Below are 23,529 nucleotides of genomic sequence, written 5' to 3'. Positions count from 1 at the left end.
GGCCTAGTGTGGCTGCCATAGTGGGCGGGGCTTTCTGGAGTGGGCGGCGCTAGAGCGGAGCTGCAGCGCGTGATTGGGCGGCCTGCGGGAGCGTGGCCTAGCGCTGTAGTAGGCCGCACTAGAAGCCGGGGACTAAATTTAGGCCAAGAAACTGCAAGGGAGAGGGGGGATAGCGCAGTTGGCGACGGGGAGCACCGACTGAGCCAGGACGGGGCTGGGAGGGTGCCAGCACTATTCGGCCCCTGTTCTGAAGACTGTCTTCCTCACAGCTCCACTCTCCATGCACTGTCCTGCTGTATCCGTCCTCATCCCTGCTCTCCAACCGCGTCCCACTCTGCTGCTTCGTGATTGGTTGGTGTCCCACTCTGCTGCTTCGTGATTGGTTGGTGATACACACACACACACATTCAGATTTATATATAGAGATAGCAGTAATTTCCAAATTATCACCTCTAGTATAAACTAATTCCAAATTGGATATTAAAGGAGAGGGGAGGGAAAGAAGGATCACACAGAAGGAAAGGCCGCTGGGATCGGACACAGAAAGTAAATTAATGGATAGGGGGATGAACTTTAGGAGCTTTGATTTAAACATTTTTGTGTACCAATCTAACCAATCTGATTATGAGACGATCATAAGAACCAGGAAAAAAATATTAAAAAACATTCTAATTGTGAGCTATCGCCAATCCAGAAGCCTCCCAAATCTCCCACTGGCGACTGACTCGTTCTTTTTGCTTTATTGAGTGAACCAAACAACATTCATGTACATAATGATAATTTATCCTACCAATGAGTTCCTCCTGTGTAGGGGTAGTAGCTTCCCTCCAGTGCCTTCCCAAGCTCTGACGGGCCGCTGTCAGAACATGAGTTATCACTGGAACTAGGTTGAAGGGAAGAGGTCCAACCCAATAATTAAGACTGCCAAGGGCCCCTCTAGGGTTAAAGGAAAACCTATAAAGGTCCCGATTAATTCTGCCACTTGATTCCAGAATTCTCTTATCTTGTGGCACTTCCATCATACATGACCCAGATCCCCTTTTTTACCACATCCCTTCCAGCAATAAAGAGAAATATGATTTGATAAATTTGGAAATGTTATAAGGAGTCAGATACCAGTTCATATGTATCTTTTTTAGTTGTTCAAGATGGTTAATGCAGGAGGAGTACCTTTTAGTAAATGTGGCCGCAATCCACCAGTGTTCGGGGGTGGAAAAGAAAGATAGTGCTTTCTCCCAGGCAATCATATAAGGGAGTTTGACAGACTCTGCTGGCAAATTAAGAGTCCTAAAAAACAGAGACAATCCATGTTAATTTGGATATTCTACTTTAAAGTATTTTTGCATCATGTCTGATGTGTCAGGAGGACTACACCAAGCTGGAAATGTACACGAATGGATAAAATGATGAATTTGGAGGTACTGGTAAAAGCACGTTTTGGGAATCCTGTAAAGTTGGGACAAATCTGCAAAGGAGGGGGATACAGGGCAACCTAAGAGTTTGTCAAGGGTGCTTACACCTGATTTAAGTCTTTTAATTTGGCTTCTATTAACTCAATGTTTTGTTTGTTGGTTAGTAAAAAATCATTTAAACGCCACCTATTAGCTTTGAATGAGGAATCACTATATGATATGGTGAGCGAGACAGAAGCATGGTCAGACCACAAGATGGCACCTATCGTTGCATCAAGTGCAAAACCTAGAATTCTATCATCCACAGGAATATAATCTATCCTGCTATAGGAATTAAATCTAGAGGAGAAGTCGGAGTAATCTCTCTCAGAGCTGTCGAGATATCTCCAGATATCATGTACCGTATATACTCGCGTATAAGCTGAGAATTTCAGCCCATTTTTTGGGGCTGAAAGTCCCCCTCTCGGCTTATACGTGAGTCATATACCGGGGGTCGGCGGGGGAGGGGGAGCGGGGGTGTCAGAGATCATACTTACCCCCTCCTGGCGAGGTCTCTGCAGCCCCCTGCTTATCCCACGGTCTCTGGCGCCTGCCTTCAGCGGTCACGTGGTACCACTCATCAAAGACATGAATATGCACATATTCATGTCTTTAATGAGTGGTATCACGTGACCGCTGAAAGCAGGTGCCGGAGACCATGGGAGAATGGGTCTGCAGAGATCGCTCCAGGAGGGGGTAAGTACAGCGATATTCACCTGTCCCCGTTCCCACGCTGCTCACCGCTGTCTGTCGTGTCCTCTGTCTGTGATGTTCAGGTCAGAGGGCCCGGTGACATTGTTAGTGTGTCGCGCCCTCTGCTGCCTGAATGTCACTGAGAGATGACGTGTCAGACAGCGGCAAGCAGTGTGGGAACGTGGACAGGTGAATATCTCAGGTGCCAGGTCCTGAGCCAGCAGTGACGGAGAGGTGAGCATGTCATTTTTTTTTTATTTGCAGCAGCATATGGGGGCCTATTCTGTGGAGCATTTTATGGGGGCCTATTCTGTGGAGCATCTTATGGGGGCCTATGTGGAGCATCTTATTGGGGGCATATTCTGTGGAGCATCTTATGGGGGCATATTCTATGGAGCGTCTTATGGGGACCTATTCTGTGGAGCATCTTTGGGAGCATATTCTGTGGAGCATCTTATTGGGGGCATATTCTGTGGAGCATCTTATGGAGGCATATTCTGTGGAGCATCTTATGGGGGCCTATTCTGTGGAGCATCTTATAGGGGGCCTATTCTGTGGAGGATCTCTGGGACCATATTCTGTGGATCATCTTATTGGGGGCCTATTCTGTGTAGCATCTTGAGGGGGCATATTCTGTGGAGCATCTTATCAGGGCATATTCTATGCAGCATCTTATGGGGGCCCATTCTGTGGAGCATTTTATGGGGGCATATTCTATGGGGCATCTTATGGGGGCCTATTCTGTGGTGCATCTTATGGGGGCATATTCTGTGGAGTATCTTGTAAGGGCATATTCTATGGAGCATCTTATGGGGGCCCATTCTGTGGAGCATTTTATGGGGGCATATTCTATGGGGCATCTTAAGGGGGCCTATTCTATGTAGCATCTTATGGGGGCATAATCTATGGAGCATCTTATGGGGGCATATTCTATGGAGCATCTTATGGGGGTATAATCTATGGAGCATCTTAAGGGGGAATATTCTATGGAGCATCTTATGGGGGCATAATATATGGAGCATCTTATGGGGTGTATTTTATATGGAGCATCTTATGGGGCCATCATAAACTGCATGGAGCATTATGTGGGGCTCTTGATTCAATATGAATATTCAAAAACATTTAACCTACTGATGTCTCAATTAATTTTACTTTTATTGGCATCTATTTTTATTTTTGAAATTTACCAGTAGCTGCTGCATTTTCCACCCCAGGCGTATACGTGAGTCAATAAGTTTTCACAGTTTTTGTGGCAAAATTAGGGGGGTTGGCTTATATATGGGTCGGCTTATTCACGAGTATATATGGTAAGTTATATTGTGAACCAAGAGATCTCATTTCCCTCTAGAGGTACGTTTGTTTGAGCAATCTAACGAGGCAGACATGGGGAGGATGAAATCTCCACAGACAATTTTAAACCCTTTGAAGAACACCTGAACCCCCTTAAGTGTTCGTCTGATAAATGAGAACTGGTGCATATTTGAGGCATATAGAGATACAATCGTGTATCTAGTGTTATTTACAGAACAATCAAGGAAAATAAAATGCCCCTCCTGATCACTGGTAGTATCATACAATTTAAAGGTTAGTGAGTCTCATAAAAATAGCCAATCCAGCTCTTTTAGTCTTGATGTTTGCAAAGAACTAGTGTGGATATCGATCGTGAGCTATTTAGTCGAGATTATCCTGTGCCAACAAGTGTGTTTCTTGAACACAAATTACAACAGCAGTTTCTTTGCCAATATTCTTCCAAAAGATGGATCTTTTACCTGGTGAATTCAAACCATTGGCATTTATAGATAAAACCGTAATATGCATTGTTAATACTATACATTGCTTTATGTGAGACCTCTGCTCCTAAATGAGTGTCAAACATAGGGAGTACAGACAGGGGAACAAATTTGCTTGTAGATGCAGATGAAGGGATATCAAACCCAAATTTTTGCTTCAACATAAGAGGACGTCCCCTTACAGTTTCAAAATCGTGCAAATAGTAAAGAAAAAGGAAAAGAGTGAAAAAAAATAACTTGAAAAGGAGAAAAATACACTATGTGGGCAACTTTGCCTGGTTTCAACATCACCATAGAGGCACCAGGCAAAGAGTAGAAAGCAGGAAACAGAGAACGGCTCTCCGTTAGTCAATCATGCCTAAAACCAGTCTGGGTCCAGTTTTTTCTTTTTCTGTGCCTGAGAAGCTCTTTTGTCATTCAGATATATAGGTTGAATTTTCCATTTTAGCAATAAATTTCTCACCTTTTCCAGGGATGTGCAGGTAAATATGGAATTGTCCTTCAAGACTTCATTTTTCCCCTATGAGATGCATTCTGTAATGCTGTAGAAAAGAACCCGACGTAACGTGAAAGGTAAGAAAAATGAGTTATATTATACTCAACCGGAGGCGGTCCGGTCCGATGGATGTCACGGTCCGGGTCCGGCGCCTCCCATCTTCTAGTGATGATGTCCTCCTTCTTGCTTCTGTCGCAGCTTCTGCACAGGCATACTCTTTACCCTGGCACCTGCACACTGCAGTACTCTGCCCTCAACAGGGTAGAGAATTATGCCTATGCAGAAGCTGTGACAGAAGCAAGGAGGAGGATGCCATCCCTAGAAGATAGGAGGTGCCGGACTCGGACCGCGACACCCATTGGACCGGACCGCCCCCCCCGGGTGAGTATAATATAACTCGTTTTTCTTATCTTTCAAGTTGCATTGGGGGCTTATCTACATCATTACAGACTGCTGTAGACAAACCCCTGATGGTGGTGGCCACATCTCATAGGGGAAAAATGAGGTGACAGATTCCCTTTAAGTCCTTGCTGTCGGCAGAATGGATCGCTGTTTGTATAAAGCTCTGCAAGAGACCTGGCAGGTCTCTTTCAGGAGTAGATTCATCAATCCCCCTAATGTGAATATTGTTTCTCCTGGATCTGTCCTCAAGGTCCAGGATTTTGTTTTGGATTTGAGAAACTTCCTTTTCTAAAGCCTCATTAGCATCTATTAGTTCATTATGAGATCTAGTAGGCTCTGCCAGTTTCTGCTCCAGATGATCTGTTCTCGAGTCCAGCTACTGCAGCTCTCCCTTAAAGTCAGATATCATTGCTTTTAGATCAGATTGGAGCTCTTGTCTCAGGGACTTCAGCAAAGCCTCCATTGTTTTTTGTGTAAGGGGGATATCTGTCTGTTTCTTCTCATCTTTTTCTGAGACTGCTGCATGTGAGCCACCCCTTGATGAGCAGGAAGGACCTGGGGAAGGAGAAGCTGCAACCATTTTAGAGGCTGCACTCATTACCTGGTTCCGGGAAAAATATGCAGTCACCTTCCTTGGAGAGATCCTTCTTGTTGACCTGCCCCACACCATCTGGACCAATGTGTCCTCAGGTCACCAGGTAACTTATTTGGGGCTTCCCAGAGTGATTTTTCACATTGTTGTGTGGAGTTAAAGCCGATATCTGCTGGAGCTCCAGCACTAAGCAGCCAGTGCCATCCAAAGCTCGGTCACATCCCAAATAATAAAGTTCTCTAAAAATTAAAGGCGAATTTTATCAAATTATTTTAAAAGTTGCCTGCTGTTAAAATTCTTTTCCATCTAAGAAGGCTGGCTTCATTTTAAAGAAGGTTGCACTTTTAAAGGGAATGTGTTATGTAAAATAGAACTTCTATATGTTTCTTTAACAAATTTGCCTAAAGAGTCTATTTTTGCTCCCCACCTTAAAGGGGTTGTCCGGGCTTTTCACATAATCTCAGTACATATCTGGGCTGCAGAATTATGACAATAAGTAATTTACTTTCTGTCACTAGTTTGCACGGTTTTCTAGATATTCTGAACAGAACGTCCAAGGGGGGGGGTGTTATGGCATTGAAATGAGAACTAGTCGTAACCTCCTACTCTACTCCAAACATGCCCTCTATAGCAACAACCCCACCCTCCATAGCTACAGGCCCTCCCCGTCCACATGAAGCAGTCATCATCACACAGTAACAAATTCTTCCCCTCCAGCAGCGTCAGTGCAGAGAGCAGCTGCTCCTCCCCCAGATACACACTGAACAGTTATCTATGGAAAGTGAAAGTAGTGAGGAATAGTGATGGGAAGTTTGGCTCTTTTTGGTGATCCGGCTCATTTGGCTCCACTCACCATAAAGAGCCGACTCTTTTGGCTCTTTAAACGGCTCTTTTTTTTAAAATAGAAATCCGTTTTCCACAGTCATCGTTCTAGGTCTTTGCCTGTAAAGTGAGGGCCTCATTCTCCACCTGTATAAGGATCTAGTGACGCAGTGTAGACTGTTATTCAGCATTGCTGTGTCCTCAGATTGTCAGCTCTTGTGGTCAGGCCCCTGCTCCTCGCTCCGGTCTCTCCTGTACAGTGAGGCCTCATTATACCCCTGTATAAGGATCTAGTGATGCAGTGTAGACTGTTATTCAGCATTGCTGTTTCCTCAGATTGTCAGCTCTTGTGATCAGGCCCCTGCTCCTCGCTCTGTGCTCTCCTGTACAGTGAGGCCTCATTATACCCCTGTATAAGGATCTAGTGACGCAGTGTAGACTGTTATTCAGCATTGCTGTGTCCTCAGATTGTCAGCTCTTGTGATCAGGCCCATGCTCCTCGCTCCGGTCTCTCCTGTACAGTGAGGCCTCGTTGTACCCCTGTGTAAGGATCTAGTGACGCAGTGTAGACTGTTATTCAGCATTGCTGTGTCCTCAGATTGTCAGCTCTTGTGATCAGGCCCATGATCCTCGCTCCGTGCTCTCCTCTACAATGAGGTCTCGTTATACCCCTATATAAGGATCTAGTGACGCAGTACAGACTGTTATTCAACATTGCTGTATCCTCAGATTGTCAGCTCTTGTGATCAGGCCCCTGCTCCTCGCTCCGGTCTCTCCTGTACAGTGAGGCCTCATTATACTCCTGTATAAGGATCTAGTGACGCAGTGTAGACTGTTATTCAACATTGCTGTATCCTCAGATTGTCAGCTCTTGTGATCAGGCCCCTGCTCCACGCTCCGGTCTCTCCTGTACGGTGAGGCCTCGTTATACCCCTGTATAAGGATCTAGTGACGCAGTGTAGACTGTTATTCAACATTGCTGTATCCTCAGATTGTCAGCTCTTGTGATCAGGCCCCTGCTCCACGCTCCGGTCTCTCCTGTACAGTGAGGCCTCATTATACCCCTGTGTAAGGATCTAATGACGCAGTGTAGACTGTTATTCAACATTGCTGTATCCTCAGATTGTCAGCTCTTGTGATCAGGCCCCTGCTCCACGCTCCGGTCTCTCCTGTACAATGAGGTCTCGTTATACCCCTATATAAGGATCTAGTGACGCAGTGTAGACTGTTATTCAACATTGCTGTATCCTCAGATTGTCAGCTCTTGTGATCAGGCCCCTGCTCCACGCTCCGGTCTCTCCTGTACAGTGAGGCCTCATTATACCCCTGTGTAAGGATCTAATGACGCAGTGTAGACTGTTATTCAACATTGCTGTGTCCTCAGATTGTCAGCTCTTGTGATCAGGCCCCTGCTCCACGCTCCGGTCTCTCCTGTACAGTGAGGCCTCATTATACCCCTGTATAAGGAGCTAGTGACGCAGTGTAGACTGTTATTCAGCATTGCTGCTTCCTCAGATTGTCAGCTCTTGTGATCAGGCCCCTGCTCCACGCTCCGGTCTCTCCTGTACAGTGAGGCCTCATTATACCCCTGTATAAGGATCTAGTGACGCAGTGTAGACTGTTATTCAGCATTGCTGTTTCCTCAGATTGTCAACTCTTGTGATCAGGCCCCGGCTCCTCGCTCCGGTCTCTCCTGTACAGTGAGGCCTCGTTATACCACTGTGTAAGGATCTAGTGACGCAGTGTAGACTGTTATTCAGCATTGCTGTGTCCTCAGATTGTCAGCTCTTGTGATCAGGCCCCTGCTCCTCGCTCCAGTCTCTCCTGTACAGTGAGGCCTCATTATACCCCTGTATAAGGATCTAGTGATGCAGTGTAGACTGTTATTCAGCATTGCTGCTTCCTCAGATTGTCAGCTCTTGTGATCAGGCCCCTGCTCCACGCTCCGGTCTCTCCTGTACAGTGAGGCCTCATTATACCCCTGTATAAGGAGCTAGTGACGCAGTGTAGACTGTTATTCAGCATTGCTGCTTCCTCAGATTGTCAGCTCTTGTGATCAGGCCCCTGCTCCACGCTCCGGTCTCTCCTGTACAGTGAGGCCTCATTATACCCCTGTATAAGGAGCTAGTGACGCAGTGTAGACTGTTATTCAGCATTGCTGTTTCCTCAGATTGTCAGCTCTTGTGATCAGGCCCCGGCTCCTCGCTCCGGTCTCTCCTGTACAGTGAGGCCTCGTTATACCCCTGTGTAAGGATCTAGTGACGCAGTGTAGACTGTTATTCAGCATTGCTATGTCCTCAGATTGTCAGCTCTTGTGATCAGGCCCATGCTCCTCGCTCCGTGCTCTCCTCTACAATGAGGTCTTGTTATACCCCTATATAAGGATCTAGTGACGCAGTGTAGACTGCTATTCAGCATTGCTGTTTCCTCAGATTGTCAGCTCTTGTGATCAGGCCCCTGCTCCTCGCTCAGGTCTCTCCTGTACAGTGAGGCCTCATTGTACCCCTGTATAAGGATCTAGTGACGCAGTGTAGACTGTTATTCAGCATTGTTATTTCTTCAGATTGTCAGCTCTTGTGATCCGGCCTCTGCTCCGCGCTCCGGTCTCTCCTGTACAGTGAGGTCTCATTATACCCCAGCATAAGGATCTAGTGAGGCAGTATAGACTGTTATTCAGCCTTGCTGTTTCCTCAGATTGTCAGCTCTTGTGATCAGGCCCCTGCTCCTCGCTCCGCGCTCTCCTGTACAGTGAGGCCTCATTGTACCCCTGTATAAGGATCTAGTGACGCAGTGTAGACTGTTATTCAGCATTGCTGCTTCCTCAGATTGTCAGCTCTTGTGAACAGGCCCCTGCTCCTTGCTCCAGTCTCTCCTGTACAGTGAGGCCTCATTATACCCCTGTATAAGGATCTAGTGACGCAGTGTAGACTGCTATTCAGCATTGCTGTTTCCTCAGATTGTCAGCTCTTGTGATCAGGCCCCTGCTCCTCACTTTGGTCTCTCCTGTACAGTGAGGCCTCATTATACCCCTGTATAAGGATCTAGTGACGCAGTGTAGACTGCTATTCAGCATTGCTGTTTCCTCAGATTGTCAGCTCTTGTGATCCGGCCCCTGCTCCTCGCTCTGTGCTCTCCTGTACAGTGAGGCCTCATTGTACCCCTGTATAAGGATCTAGTGACGCAGTGTAGACTGTTATTCAGCATTGCTGTTTCCTCAGATTGTCAGCTCTTGTGATCAGGCCCCTGCTTCTCACTTTGGTCTCTCCTGTACAGTGAGGCCACATTATACCCCTGTATAAGGATCTAGTGACGCAGTGTAGACTGTTATTCAGCATTGTTATTTCTTCAGATTGTCAGCTCTTGTGATCCGGCCTCTGCTCCGCGCTCCGGTCTCTCCTGTACAGTGAGGTCTCATTATACCCCAGTATAAGGATCTAGTGAGGCAGTATAGACTGTTATTCAGCATTGCTGTGTCCTCAGATTGTCTGCTCTTGTGATCAGGCCCCGGCTCCTCGCTCCGGTCTCTCCTGTACAGTGAGGGCCTCATTATACCCCTGTATAAGGATCTAGTGACGCAGTGTAGACTGTTATTCAGCATTGCTGCTTCCTCAGATTGTCAGTTCTTGTGATCAGGCCCCTGCTCCTCGCTCCACTCTCTCCTGTACAGTGAGGCCTCATTGTACCCCTGTATAAGGATCTAGTGACGCAGTGTAGACTGTTATTCAGCATTGCTGCTTCCTCAGATTGTCAGCTCTTGTGATCAGGCCCCTGCTCCTCACTTTGGTCTCTCCTGTACAGTGAGGCCTCATTATACCCCTGTATAAGGATCTAGTGACGCAGTGTAGACTGCTATTCAGCATTGCTGTTTTCTCAGATTGTCAGCTCTTGTGATCCGGCCCCTGCTCCTCGCTCTGTGCTCTCCTGTACAGTGAGGCCTCATTGTACCCCTGTATAAGGATCTAGTGACGCAGTGTAGACTGTTATTCAGCATTGTTATTTCTTCAGATTGTCAGCTCTTGTGATCCGGCCTCTGCTCCGCGCTCCGGTCTCTCCTGTACAGTGAGGTCTCATTATACCCCAGTATAAGGATCTAGTGAGGCAGTATAGACTGTTATTCAGCCTTGCTGTTTCCTCAGATTGTCAGCTCTTGTGATCAGGCCCCTGCTCCTCGCTCCGCGCTCTCCTGTACAGTGAGGCCTCATTGTACCCCTGTATAAGGATCTAGTGACGCAGTGTAGACTGTTATTCAGCATTGCTGCTTCCTCAGATTGTCAGCTCTTGTGATCAGGCCCCTGTTCCTCACTTTGGTCTCTCCTGTACAGTGAGGCCTCATTATACCCCTGTATAAGGATCTAGTGACGCAGTGTAGACTGTTATTCAGCATTGCTGTTTCCTCAGATTGTCATCTCTTGTGATCAGGCCCCTGCTCCTCGCTCCGGTCTCTCCTGTACAGTGAGGGCCTCATTATACCCCTGTATAAGGATCTAGTGACGCAGTGTAGACTGTTATTCAGCATTGCTGTTTCCTCAGATTGTCATCTCTTGTGATCAGGCCCCTGCTCCTCGCTCCGGTCTCTCCTGTACAGTGAGGGCCTCATTATACCCCTGTATAAGGATCTAGTGACGCAGTGTAGACTGTTATTCAGCATTGCTGTTTCCTCAGATTGTCAGCTCTTGTGATCAGGCCCCTGCTCCTCGCTCCGGTCTCTCCTGTACAGTGAGGGCCTCATTATACCCCTGTATAAGGATCTAGTGACGCAGTGTAGACTGTTATTCAGCATTGCTGTGTCCTCAGATTGTCAGCTCTTGCGATCAGGCCCATGCTCCTCGCTCCGGTCTCTCCTGTACAGTGAGGCCTCGTTGTACCCCTGTGTAAGGATCTAGTGACGCAGTGTAGACTGTTATTCAGCATTGCTATGTCCTCAGATTGTCAGCTCTTGTGATCAGGCCCATGATCCTCGCTCCGTGCTCTCCTCTACAATGAGGTCTCGTTATACCCCTATATAAGGATCTAGTGACGCAGTACAGACTGTTATTCAACATTGCTGTATCCTCAGATTGTCAGCTCTTGTGATCAGGCCCCTGCTCCACGCTCCGGTCTCTCCTGTACGGTGAGGCCTCGTTATACCCCTGTGTAAGGATCTAATGACGCAGTGTAGACTGTTATTCAGCATTGCTGTGTCCTCAGATTGTCAGCTCTTGTGATCAGGCCCCTGCTCCACGCTCCGGTCTCTCCTGTACAGTGAGGCCTCATTATACCCCTGTATAAGGATCTAGTGACGCAGTGTAGACTGTTATTCAGCATTGCTGCTTCCTCAGATTGTCAGCTCTTGTGAACAGGCCCCTGCTCCTTGCTCCAGTCTCTCCTGTACAGTGAGGCCTCATTATACCCCTGTATAAGGATCTAGTGACGCAGTGTAGACTGCTATTTAGCATTGCTGTTTCCTCAGATTGTCAGCTCTTGTGATCAGGCCCCTGCTCCTCACTTTGGTCTCTCCTGTACAGTGAGGCCTCATTATACCCCTGTATAAGGATCTAGTGACGCAGTGTAGACTGCTATTCAGCATTGCTGTTTCCTCAGATTGTCAGCTCTTGTGATCCGGCCCCTGCTCCTCGCTCTGTGCTCTCCTGTACAGTGAGGCCTCATTGTACCCCTGTATAAGGATCTAGTGACGCAGTGTAGACTGTTATTCAGCATTGCTGTTTCCTCAGATTGTCAGCTCTTGTGATCAGGCCCCTGCTTCTCACTTTGGTCTCTCCTGTACAGTGAGGCCTCATTATACCCCTGTATAAGGATCTAGTGACGCAGTGTAGACTGTTATTCAGCATTGTTATTTCTTCAGATTGTCAGCTCTTGTGATCCGGCCTCTGCTCCGCGCTCCGGTCTCTCCTGTACAGTGAGGTCTCATTATACCCCAGTATAAGGATCTAGTGAGGCAGTATAGACTGTTATTCAGCATTGCTGTGTCCTCAGATTGTCTGCTCTTGTGATCAGGTCCCGGCTCCTCGCTCCGGTCTCTCCTGTACAGTGAGGGCCTCATTATACCCCTGTATAAGGATCTAGTGACGCAGTGTAGACTGTTATTCAGCATTGCTGCTTCCTCAGATTGTCAGCTCTTGTGATCAGGCCCCTGCTCCTCACTTTGGTCTCTCCTGTACAGTGAGGCCTCATTATACCCCTGTATAAGGATCTAGTGACGCAGTGTAGACTGCTATTCAGCATTGCTGTTTTCTCAGATTGTCAGCTCTTGTGATCCGGCCCCTGCTCCTCGCTCTGTGCTCTCCTGTACAGTGAGGCCTCATTGTACCCCTGTATAAGGATCTAGTGACGCAGTGTAGACTGTTATTCAGCATTGTTATTTCTTCAGATTGTCAGCTCTTGTGATCCGGCCTCTGCTCCGCGCTCCGGTCTCTCCTGTACAGTGAGGTCTCATTATACCCCAGTATAAGGATCTAGTGACGCAGTGTAGACTGTTATTCAGCCTTGCTGTTTCCTCAGATTGTCAGCTCTTGTGATCAGGCCCCTGCTCCTCGCTCCGCGCTCTCCTGTACAGTGAGGCCTCATTGTACCCCTGTATAAGGATCTAGTGACGCAGTGTAGACTGTTATTCAGCATTGCTGCTTCCTCAGATTGTCAGCTCTTGTGATCAGGCCCCTGCTCCTCACTTTGGTCTCTCCTGTACAGTGAGGCCTCATTATACCCCTGTATAAGGATCTAGTGACGCAGTGTAGACTGTTATTCAGCATTGCTGTTTCCTCAGATTGTCATCTCTTGTGATCAGGCCCCTGCTCCTCGCTCCGGTCTCTCCTGTACAGTGAGGGCCTCATTATACCCCTGTATAAGGATCTAGTGACGCAGTGTAGACTGTTATTCAGCATTGCTGTTTCCTCAGATTGTCAGCTCTTGTGATCAGGCCCCTGCTCCTCGCTCCGGTCTCTCCTGTACAGTGAGGGCCTCATTATACCCCTGTATAAGGATCTAGTGACGCAGTGTAGACTGTTATTCAGCATTGCTGTTTCCTCAGATTGTCAGCTCTTGTGATCAGGCCCCTGCTCCTCGCTCCGGTCTCTCCTGTACAGTGAGGGCCTCATTATACCCCTGTATAAGGATCTAGTGACGCAGTGTAGACTGTTATTCAGCATTGCTGTGTCCTCAGATTGTCAGCTCTTGTGATCAGGCCCATGCTCCTCGCTCCGGTCTCTCCTGTACAGTGAGGCCTCGTTGTACCCCTGTGTAAGGATCTAGTGACGCAGTGTAGACTGTTATTCAGCATTGCTATGTCCTCAGATTGTCAGCTCTTGTGATCAGGCCCATGATCCTCGCTCCGTGCTCTCCTCTACAATGAGGTCTCGTTATACCCCTATATAAGGATCTAGTGACGCAGTACAGACTGTTATTCAACATTGCTGTATCCTCAGATTGTCAGCTCTTGTGATCAGGCCCCTGCTCCACGCTCCGGTCTCTCCTGTACGGTGAGGCCTCGTTATACCCCTGTGTAAGGATCTAATGACGCAGTGTAGACTGTTATTCAGCATTGCTGTGTCCTCAGATTGTCAGCTCTTGTGATCAGGCCCCTGCTCCACGCTCCGGTCTCTCCTGTACAGTGAGGCCTCATTATACCCCTGTATAAGGATCTAGTGACGCAGTGTAGACTGTTATTCAGCATTGCTGCTTCCTCAGATTGTCAGCTCTTGTGATCAGGCCCCTGCTCCACGCTCCGGTCTCTCCTGTACAGTGAGGCCTCATTATACCCCTGTATAAGGATCTAGTGACGCAGTGTAGACTGTTATTCAGCATTGCTGTTTCCTCAGATTTTCAGCTCTTGTGATCAGGCCCCGGCTCCTCGCTCCGGTCTCTCCTGTACAGTGAGGCCTCGTTATACCCCTGTGTAAGGATCTAGTGACGCAGTGTAGACTGTTATTCAGCATTGCTGTGTCCTCAGATTGTCAGCTCTTGTGATCAGGCCCCTGCTCCACGCTCCGGTCTCTCCTGTACAGTGAGGCCTCATTATACCCCTGTATAAGGAGCTAGTGACGCAGTGTAGACTGTTATTCAGCATTGCTGCTTCCTCAGATTGTCAGCTCTTGTGATCAGGCCCCTGCTCCACGCTCCGGTCTCTCCTGTACAGTGAGGCCTCATTATACCCCTGTATAAGGAGCTAGTGACGCAGTGTAGACTGTTATTCAGCATTGCTGTTTCCTCAGATTGTCAGCTCTTGTGATCAGGCCCCGGCTCCTCGCTCCGGTCTCTCCTGTACAGTGAGGCCTCGTTATACCCCTGTGTAAGGATCTAGTGACGCAGTGTAGACTGTTATTCAGCATTGCTATGTCCTCAGATTGTCAGCTCTTGTGATCAGGCCCATGCTCCTCGCTCCGTGCTCTCCTCTACAATGAGGTCTTGTTATACCCCTATATAAGGATCTAGTGACGCAGTGTAGACTGCTATTCAGCATTGCTGTTTCCTCAGATTGTCAGCTCTTGTGATCAGGCCCCTGCTCCTCGCTCCGGTCTCTCCTGTACAGTGAGGCCTCATTGTACCCCTGTATAAGGATCTAGTGACGCAGTGTAGACTGTTATTCAGCATTGTTATTTCTTCAGATTGTCAGCTCTTGTGATCCGGCCTCTGCTCCGCGCTCCGGTCTCTCCTGTACAGTGAGGTCTCATTATACCCCAGTATAAGGATCTAGTGAGGCAGTATAGACTGTTATTCAGCCTTGCTGTTTCCTCAGATTGTCAGCTCTTGTGATCAGGCCCCTGCTCCTCGCTCCGCGCTCTCCTGTACAGTGAGGCCTCAATGTACCCCTGTATAAGGATCTAGTGACGCAGTGTAGACTGTTATTCAGCATTGCTGCTTCCTCAGATTGTCAGCTCTTGTGAACAGGCCCCTGCTCCTTGCTCCAGTCTCTCCTGTACAGTGAGGCCTCATTATACCCCTGTATAAGGATCTAGTGACGCAGTGTAGACTGCTATTCAGCATTGCTGTTTCCTCAGATTGTCAGCTCTTGTGATCAGGCCCCTGCTCCTCACTTTGGTCTCTCCTGTACAGTGAGGCCTCATTATACCCCTGTATAAGTATCTAGTGACGCAGTGTAGACTGCTATTCAGCATTGCTGTTTCCTCAGATTGTCAGCTCTTGTGATCAGGCCCCTGCTCCTCGCTCCGGTCTCTCCTGTACAGTGAGGCCTCATTGTACCCCTGTATAAGGATCTAGTGACGCAGTGTAGACTGTTATTCAGCATTGTTATTTCTTCAGATTGTCAGCTCTTGTGATCCGGCCTCTGCTCCGCTCTCCGGTCTCTCCTGTACAGTGAGGTCTCATTATACCCCAGTATAAGGATCTAGTGAGGCAGTATAGACTGTTATTCAGCCTTGCTGTTTCCTCAGATTGTCAGCTCTTGTGATCAGGCCCCTGCTCCTCGCTCCGCGCTCTTCTGTACAGTGAGGCCTCAATGTACCCCTGTATAAGGATCTAGTGACGCAGTGTAGACTGTTATTCAGCATTGCTGCTTCCTCAGATTGTCAGCTCTTGTGAACAGGCCCCTGCTCCTTGCTCCAGTCTCTCCTGTACAGTGAGGCCTCATTATACCCCTGTATAAGGATCTAGTGACGCAGTGTAGACTGCTATTCAGCATTGCTGTTTCCTCAGATTGTCAGCTCTTGTGATCAGGCCCCTGCTCCTCACTCCGGTCTCTCCTGTACAGTGAGGGCCTCATTATACCCCTGTATAAGGATCTAGTGACGCAGTGTAGACTGCTATTCAGCATTGCTGTTTCCTCAGATTGTCAGCTCTTGTGATCCGGCCCCTGCTCCTCGCTCTGTGCTCTCCTGTACAGTGAGGCCTCATTATACCCCTGTATAAGGATCTAGTGACGCAGTGTAGACTGTTATTCAGCATTGCTGTTTCCTCAGATTGTCAGCTCTTGTGATCAGGCCCCTGCTTCTCACTTTGGTCTCTCCTGTACAGTGAGGCCTCATTATACCCCTGTATAAGGATCTAGTGACGCAGTGTAGACTGTTATTCAGCATTGTTATTTCTTCAGATTGTCAGCTCTTGTGATCCGGCCTCTGCTCCGCGCTCCGGTCTCTCCTGTACAGTGAGGTCTCATTATACCCCAGTATAAGGATCTAGTGAGGCAGTATAGACTGTTATTCAGCATTGCTGTGTCCTCAGATTGTCTGCTCTTGTGATCAGGCCCCGGCTCCTCGCTCCGGTCTCTCCTGTACAGTGAGGGCCTCATTATACCCCTGTATAAGGATCTAGTGACGCAGTGTAGACTGTTATTCAGCATTGCTGCTTCCTCAGATTGTCAGCTCTTGTGATCAGGCCCCTTCTCCTCGCTCCACTCTCTCCTGTACAGTGAGGCCTCATTGTACCCCTGTATAAGGATCTAGTGACGCAGTGTAGGCTGTTATTCAGCATTGCTGCTTCCTCAGATTGTCAGCTCTTGTGATCAGGCCCCTGCTCCTCACTTTGGTCTCTCCTGTACAGTGAGGCCTCATTATACCCCTGTATAAGGATCTAGTGACGCAGTGTAGACTGCTATTCAGCATTGCTGTTTTCTCAGATTGTCAGCTCTTGTGATCCGGCCCCTGCTCCTCGCTCTGTGCTCTCCTGTACATTGAGGCCTCATTGTACCCCTGTATAAGGATCTAGTGACGCAGTGTAGACTGTTATTCAGCATTGTTATTTCTTCAGATTGTCAGCTCTTGTGATCCGGCCTCTGCTCCGCGCTCCGGTCTCTCCTGTACAGTGAGGTCTCATTATACCCCAGTATAAGGATCTAGTGAGGCAGTATAGACTGTTATTCAGCCTTGCTGTTTCTTCAGATTGTCAGCTCTTGTGATCAGGCCCCTGCTCCTCGCTCCGCGCTCTCCTGTACAGTGAGGCCTCATTGTACCCCTGTATAAGGATCTAGTGATGCAGTGTAGACTGTTATTCAGCATTGCTGCTTCCTCAGATTGTCAGCTCTTGTGATCAGTCCCCTGCTCCTCACTTTGGTCTCTCCTGTACAGTGAGGCCTCATTATACCCCTGTATAAGGATCTAGTGACGCAGTGTAGACTGTTATTCAGCATTGCTGTTTCCTCAGATTGTCATCTCTTGTGATCAGGCCCCTGCTCCTCGCTCCGGTCTGTCCTGTACAGTGAGGGCCTCATTGTACCCCTGTATAAGGATCTAGTGACGCAGTGTAGACTGTTATTCAGCATTGCTGTTTCCTCAGATTGTCAGCTCTTGTGATGAGGCCCCTGCTCCTCGCTCCGGTCTCTCCTGTACAGTGAGGGCCTCATTATACCCCTGTATAAGGATCTAGTGACGCAGTGTAGACTGTTATTCAGCATTGCTGTTTCCTCAGATTGTCATCTCTTGTGATCAGGCCCCTGCTCCTCGCTCCGGTCTCTCCTGTACAGTGAGGCCTCATTATACCCCTGTATAAGGATCTAGTGACGCAGTGTAGACTGTTATTCAGCATTGCTGTTTCCTCAGATTGTCAGCTCTTGTGATCAGGCCCCTGCTCCTCGCTCCGGTCTCTCCTGTACAGTGAGGGCCTCATTATACCCCTGTATAAGGATCTAGTGACGCAGTGTAGACTGTTATTCAGCATTGCTGTTTCCTCAGATTGTCAGCTCTTGTGATCAGGCCCCTGCTCCTCGCTCCGGTCTCTCCTGTACAGTGAGGGCCTCATTATACCCCTGTATAAGGATCTAGTGACGCAGTGTAGACTGTTATTCAGCATTGCTGTTTCCACAGATTGTCAGCTCTTGTGAACAGGCCCCTGCTCCTCGCTCCGGTCTCTCCTGTACAGTGAGGGCCTCATTATACCCCTGTATAAGGATCTAGTGACGCAGTGTAGACTGTTATTCAGCATTGCTGTGTCCTCAGATTGTCATCTCTTGTGATCAGGCCCCTGCTCCTCGCTCCGGTCTCTCCTGTACAGTGAGGCCTCATTATACCCCTGTATAAGGATCTAGAGATGCAGTGTAGACTGTTATTCAGCATTGCTGCTTCCTCAGATTGTCAGCTCTTGTGATCAGTCCCCTGCTCCTCACTTTGGTCTCTCCTGTACAGTGAGGCCTCATTATACCCCTGTATAAGGATCTAGTGACGCAGTGTAGACTGTTATTCAGCATTGCTGTTTCCTCAGATTGTCATCTCTTGTGATCAGGCCCCTGCTCCTCGCTCCGGTCTGTCCTGTACAGTGAGGGCCTCATTATACCCCTGTATAAGGATCTAGTGACGCAGTGTAGACTGTTATTCAGCATTGCTGTTTCCTCAGATTGTCAGCTCTTGTGATGAGGCCCCTGCTCCTCGCTCCGGTCTCTCCTGTACAGTGAGGGCCTCATTATACCCCTGTATAAGGATCTAGTGACGCAGTGTAGACTGTTATTCAGCATTGCTGTTTCCTCAGATTGTCATCTCTTGTGATCAGGCCCCTGCTCCTCGCTCCGGTCTCTCCTGTACAGTGAGGCCTCATTATACCCCTGTATAAGGATCTAGTGACGCAGTGTAGACTGTTATTCAGCATTGCTGTTTCCTCAGATTGTCAGCTCTTGTGATCAGGCCCCTGCTCCTCGCTCCGGTCTCTCCTGTACAGTGAGGGCCTCATTATACCCCTGTATAAGGATCTAGTGACGCAGTGTAGACTGTTATTCAGCATTGCTGTTTCCTCAGATTGTCAGCTCTTGTGATCAGGCCCCTGCTCCTCGCTCCGGTCTCTCCTGTACAGTGAGGGCCTCATTATACCCCTGTATAAGGATCTAGTGACGCAGTGTAGACTGTTATTCAGCATTGCTGTTTCCACAGATTGTCAGCTCTTGTGAACAGGCCCCTGCTCCTCGCTCCGGTCTCTCCTGTACAGTGAGGGCCTCATTATACCCCTGTATAAGGATCTAGTGACGCAGTGTAGACTGTTATTCAGCATTGCTGTGTCCTCAGATTGTCATCTCTTGTGAACAGGCCCCTGCTCCTCGCTCCGGTCTCTCCTGTACAGTGAGGCCTCATTATACCCCTGTATAAGGATCTAGAGATGCAGTGTAGACTGTTATTCAGCATTGCTGTTTCCTCAGATTGTCAGCTCTTGTGATCAGGCCCCGGCTCCTCGGTTGTAGTCTTCACATATATTGTGGCATTTTTTGTTCATGTCCTTTGTGAATTAATAAATGCTGTGATATGTGTTGGTGCACATGATGCATCCTGATCCTGATGCAAACGCAGGTCCGTGAGTCCCTATGTTAAGTATAGGGATGTAATCTGGATCAGGATGCATCAGGATTGCTACGCATCACAACGCACCGTACCACAACGCTAGTGTGAACGCAGCCCCACTCGTGCAGCCCCTAACCTGGTGCCCCCATGTTTTATACATGCTCCCAATACATTTTATTATCATTACCACACTATAACACAGGGAATAAGCCCTCTTCTAGTGAGGCAGGAAAGATCACTGTATGACAGAGCAGCATGCGGACATAGTCTATATTATATCTGCATACTGGTCCCATACAGCACATCCCTCGCTTCCGAGCATGCTCAGTGCCACAAAACGGATTCCTGCACACGGAAGCACATGGATCCATGTTGTCCTGGATCCGTGCTCCATAGAACTGCATTTTAATTCACGACGTGTAGCCGCGGATCCGTGTGTCTCCCTGCGCCTGCGTGTTTTTCAGATGACACAAAACTGCAGCAAGTTGCGTTTTTGTGCATCTGATAAAATATGCTGACACACGGATCTGTGGGAAAACGGTGACAATTGGATGCACACGCAAGTCCCATCCATCACCACTGAAAGTCAATAGAGACGAAAACGGATCCGTGTGCATCCAAAATATGCAAGTGTGAAACCAGCTTAACCCTATATAATGATTGGGGCTGAACCTAGATCTCTCCACAGGTTTTGGCTAAAATCACTTTATATTACTTACGCTACCCTTAGGGCTCATACTCACTTGCGAGAGACTCGTGTGATTCTCGTGTGAGTGTCTCGCATGGAAACCTGGCACTGCCGCCGGCATCGGACCGGAGGGGGCGGCTGCATAGAAATACATGTAGCTGCATGCTTCAGTCCCAGTGCTGGCGGCAGTGCCAGGTTTCCATGCGAGAGACTCACACGAGAATTGTGCGACTCTCTCGCTAGTGAGTATGAGCCGTTAGCAGCAACAACTGACGTCGTCTATCCTCCTCCCTGTAGTGTTGTCCTGAATCCTCCTGGCCCTGCGATCAACGGGATCCGTTACATAGCAGCACTAATGCTATGTAGCAGATGCGTTAACGCACCCTTTGGCCGCAATAATACTAACGCATCCAAAATCGGCATGATGCGTTACTGACGTACCCTTGAACGCGGTCTACAGCATTTGGGGGTGCGTCATGAAGTAACGCATCATGCCGATTTTGGCATCCGTTTGGATGCGTTAGTAGCATTGCGGCCAATGGGTGCATTAACGCGTCCGTTACATAGCGTTAGTGCCGCTTGCTATGTAACGGATCCCGTTTAATGCAGGGCCATTAATACAATGTGAACCTGGCCTAACACTATGAGAAGATGATATACCAAACAATGTGCTGAGTCTCTCCTCCTACACATACTATATACTGTATGTACAGTCATGGCCAAAAGTATTGACACCCCTGCAATTCTGTCAGATAATACTCAGTTTCTTCCTGAAAATGATTGCAAACACAAATTCTTTGGTATGATTATCTTCATTTAATTTGTCTTAAATGAAAAAAACACAAAAAGAATTGTCCTAAAACCAAATTGGATATAATTCCACACCAAACATAACAAAGAGGGTGGACAAAAGTATTGGCACTGTTCGAAAAATCATGTGATGCTTCTCTAATTTGTGTAATTAACAGCACCTATAACTTACCTGTGGCACCTAACAGGTGTTGGCAATAACTAAATCACACTTGCAGCCAGTTGACATGAATTAAAGTTGACTCAACCTCTGTCCTGTGTCCTTGTGTGTACCACATTGAGCATGGAGAAAAGAAAGAAGACCAAAGAACTGTCTGAGGACTTGAGAAACCAAATTGTGAGGAAGCATGAGCAATATCAAGGCTACAAGTCCATCTCCAAAGACCTGAATGTTCCTGTGTCTACCGTGCGCAGTGTCATCAAGAAGTTTAAAGCCCATGACACTGTGGCTAACCTCTCTAGATGTGGCCAGAAAAGAAAAATTGACAAGAGATTTCAATGCAAGATAGTGCGGATGTTGGATAAAGAACCTCCACTAACATCCAAACAAGTTCAAGCTTCCCTGCAGTCCGAGGGTACAACGGTGTCAACCCGTACTATCCGTTGTCATCTGAATGAAAAGGGACTGTATGGTAGGAGACCCAGGAAGACTCCACTTCTTACCCCGAGACATAAAAAAGCCAGGCTGGAGTTTGCCAAAACTTACCTGAAAAAGCCTAAAACATTTTAGAAGAATGTTCTCTGGTCAGATGAGACAAAAGTAGAGCTTTTTGGGCAAAGGCATCAACATAGAGTTTACAGGAGAAAAAAAGAGGCATTCAAAGAAAAGTACACGGTCCCTACAGTCAAACATGGCGGAGGTTCCCTGATGTTTTGGGGTTGCTTTGCTGCCTCTGGCACTGGACTGCTTGACCGTGTGCATGGCATTATGAAGTCAGAAGACTACCAACAAATTTTGCAGCATAATTTAGGGCCCAGTGTGAGAAAGCTGGGTCTACCTCAGAGGTCATGGGTCTTCCAGCAGGACAATAACCCAAAATACACTTCAAAAAGCACTAGAAAATGGTTTGAGAGAAAGCACTGGAGACTTCTAAGGTGGCCAGCAATCAGTCCAGACCTGAATCCCATAGAACACCTGTGGAGAGATCTAAAAATGGCAGTTTGGAGAAGGCACCCTTCAAATATCAGGGACCTGGAGTAGTTTGCCAAAGAAGTATGGTCTAAAATTCCAGCAGAGCATTGTAAGAAACTCATTGATGGTTACCGGAAGCAGTTGGTCGCAGTTATTTTGGCTAAAGGTTGTGCAACCAAGTATTAGGCTGAGGGTGCCAATACTTTTGTCCGGCCCATTTTTGGAGTTTTGTGTGAAATGATCAATGTTTTGCTTTTTGCTTCATTCTCTTTTGTGTTTTTTCATTTAAGACAAATTAAATGAAGATAATAATACCAAAAAATTTGTGTTTGCAATCATTTTCAGGAAGAAACTGAATATTATCTGACAGAATTGCAGGGGTGTCAATACTTTTGGCCATGACTGTATATGCCATGGATGAGGGGCCAGGAAAGTAGATCTTTATTCGGGACTAAAGGTAACGCACAGGTCATTGCAGTTGATGATGATGACTATGTTCTGAGTCCCTCAATGCCATATATGCTATGGAGGAACTGGCAGTGTATATTTGGGACTGAAGGGTTAACTCCCCTGCATTTATTCACAGTCCTCTCCTGACTGCTCCTCCCCCAGATGAGTCACAGTCAGGCTTCAGTAAAAAGCTGGGTCTGATAAGCTGCTGAGGCGCCAGGAAAAAAAAAAACGGCTCCTTCACCCTGCAGAGCCGGCTCATTTCGTTCACAGCAGGGAGCCGGCTCTTTGAATCAGTTCAACACATCACTAGTGAGGAAGGAAAATCGACCTGTATTCTGGGACACTCCATGATTACAATACATAACTCATTATCAGTAATTCCTTCCCTCACTGTCCCAGGCTGCTGGCAGCAGTGAGAACAGACTGTGTGATGGCCAGTGATGGGGGTCTGCAGCTTCTAATCTGCACAGGGGATGGCAGTCGCTGATGTAATCTGTTGTGTGACAAAGCCTCTGCTGTGTGAATGAGACAGCTCTGTGTCACTGATGTCTTCACACAGCAGCAGATTTGGTGCAGTGTATGTGCGAATCATACTGTAATCATGGAGTGGCCCAGAATACAGGGCGATTTTCCCTCCTCACTAGTTTCACTTTCCATAGATCACTGTTCAGTGTGTGTCTGGGGGAGGAGCAGCTGGGTGGTCTGCTCTCTGCTCTGAGGCTGCTGGAGGGGAAGAATTCGTTGCTGTGTGATGATGAGGGCTGCTTCATGTGGACGGGGAGGGCCTGTAGCCATGGAGGGTGGGGTTGTTACTATAGAGGGCATGTTTGGAGTAGAGTAGGAGGTTATGACTAGTTCTCATTTAAATGCCATAACACCCCCCCCCCTTGGACGTTCTGTTCAGAATATCTAGAAAACCGTGCAAACTAGTGACAGAAAGTAAATTACTTATTGTCATAATTCTGCAGCCCAGATATATACTGAGATTATGTGAAAAG

At 47.7% G+C, this 23,529-nt stretch overlaps 1 protein-coding gene across 2 annotated transcripts in view; it reads left to right on the top strand.

The window, feature by feature from the left end:
• LOC141085321 (sialic acid-binding Ig-like lectin 13) overlaps nucleotides 1-23,529 on the top strand; it is an 80,668-nt gene that overhangs the window by 43,895 nt on the left and 13,244 nt on the right. The window lies entirely within an intron of this gene.

Source organism: Dendrobates tinctorius, unplaced genomic scaffold, assembly GCF_039654945.1.
Source record: "Dendrobates tinctorius isolate UK_male_01 unplaced genomic scaffold, ASM3965494v1 ptg000028l, whole genome shotgun sequence".
NCBI lineage: Eukaryota > Metazoa > Chordata > Amphibia > Anura > Dendrobatidae > Dendrobates > Dendrobates tinctorius.
This window is presented reverse-complemented; position numbering and strand designations above follow the sequence as displayed.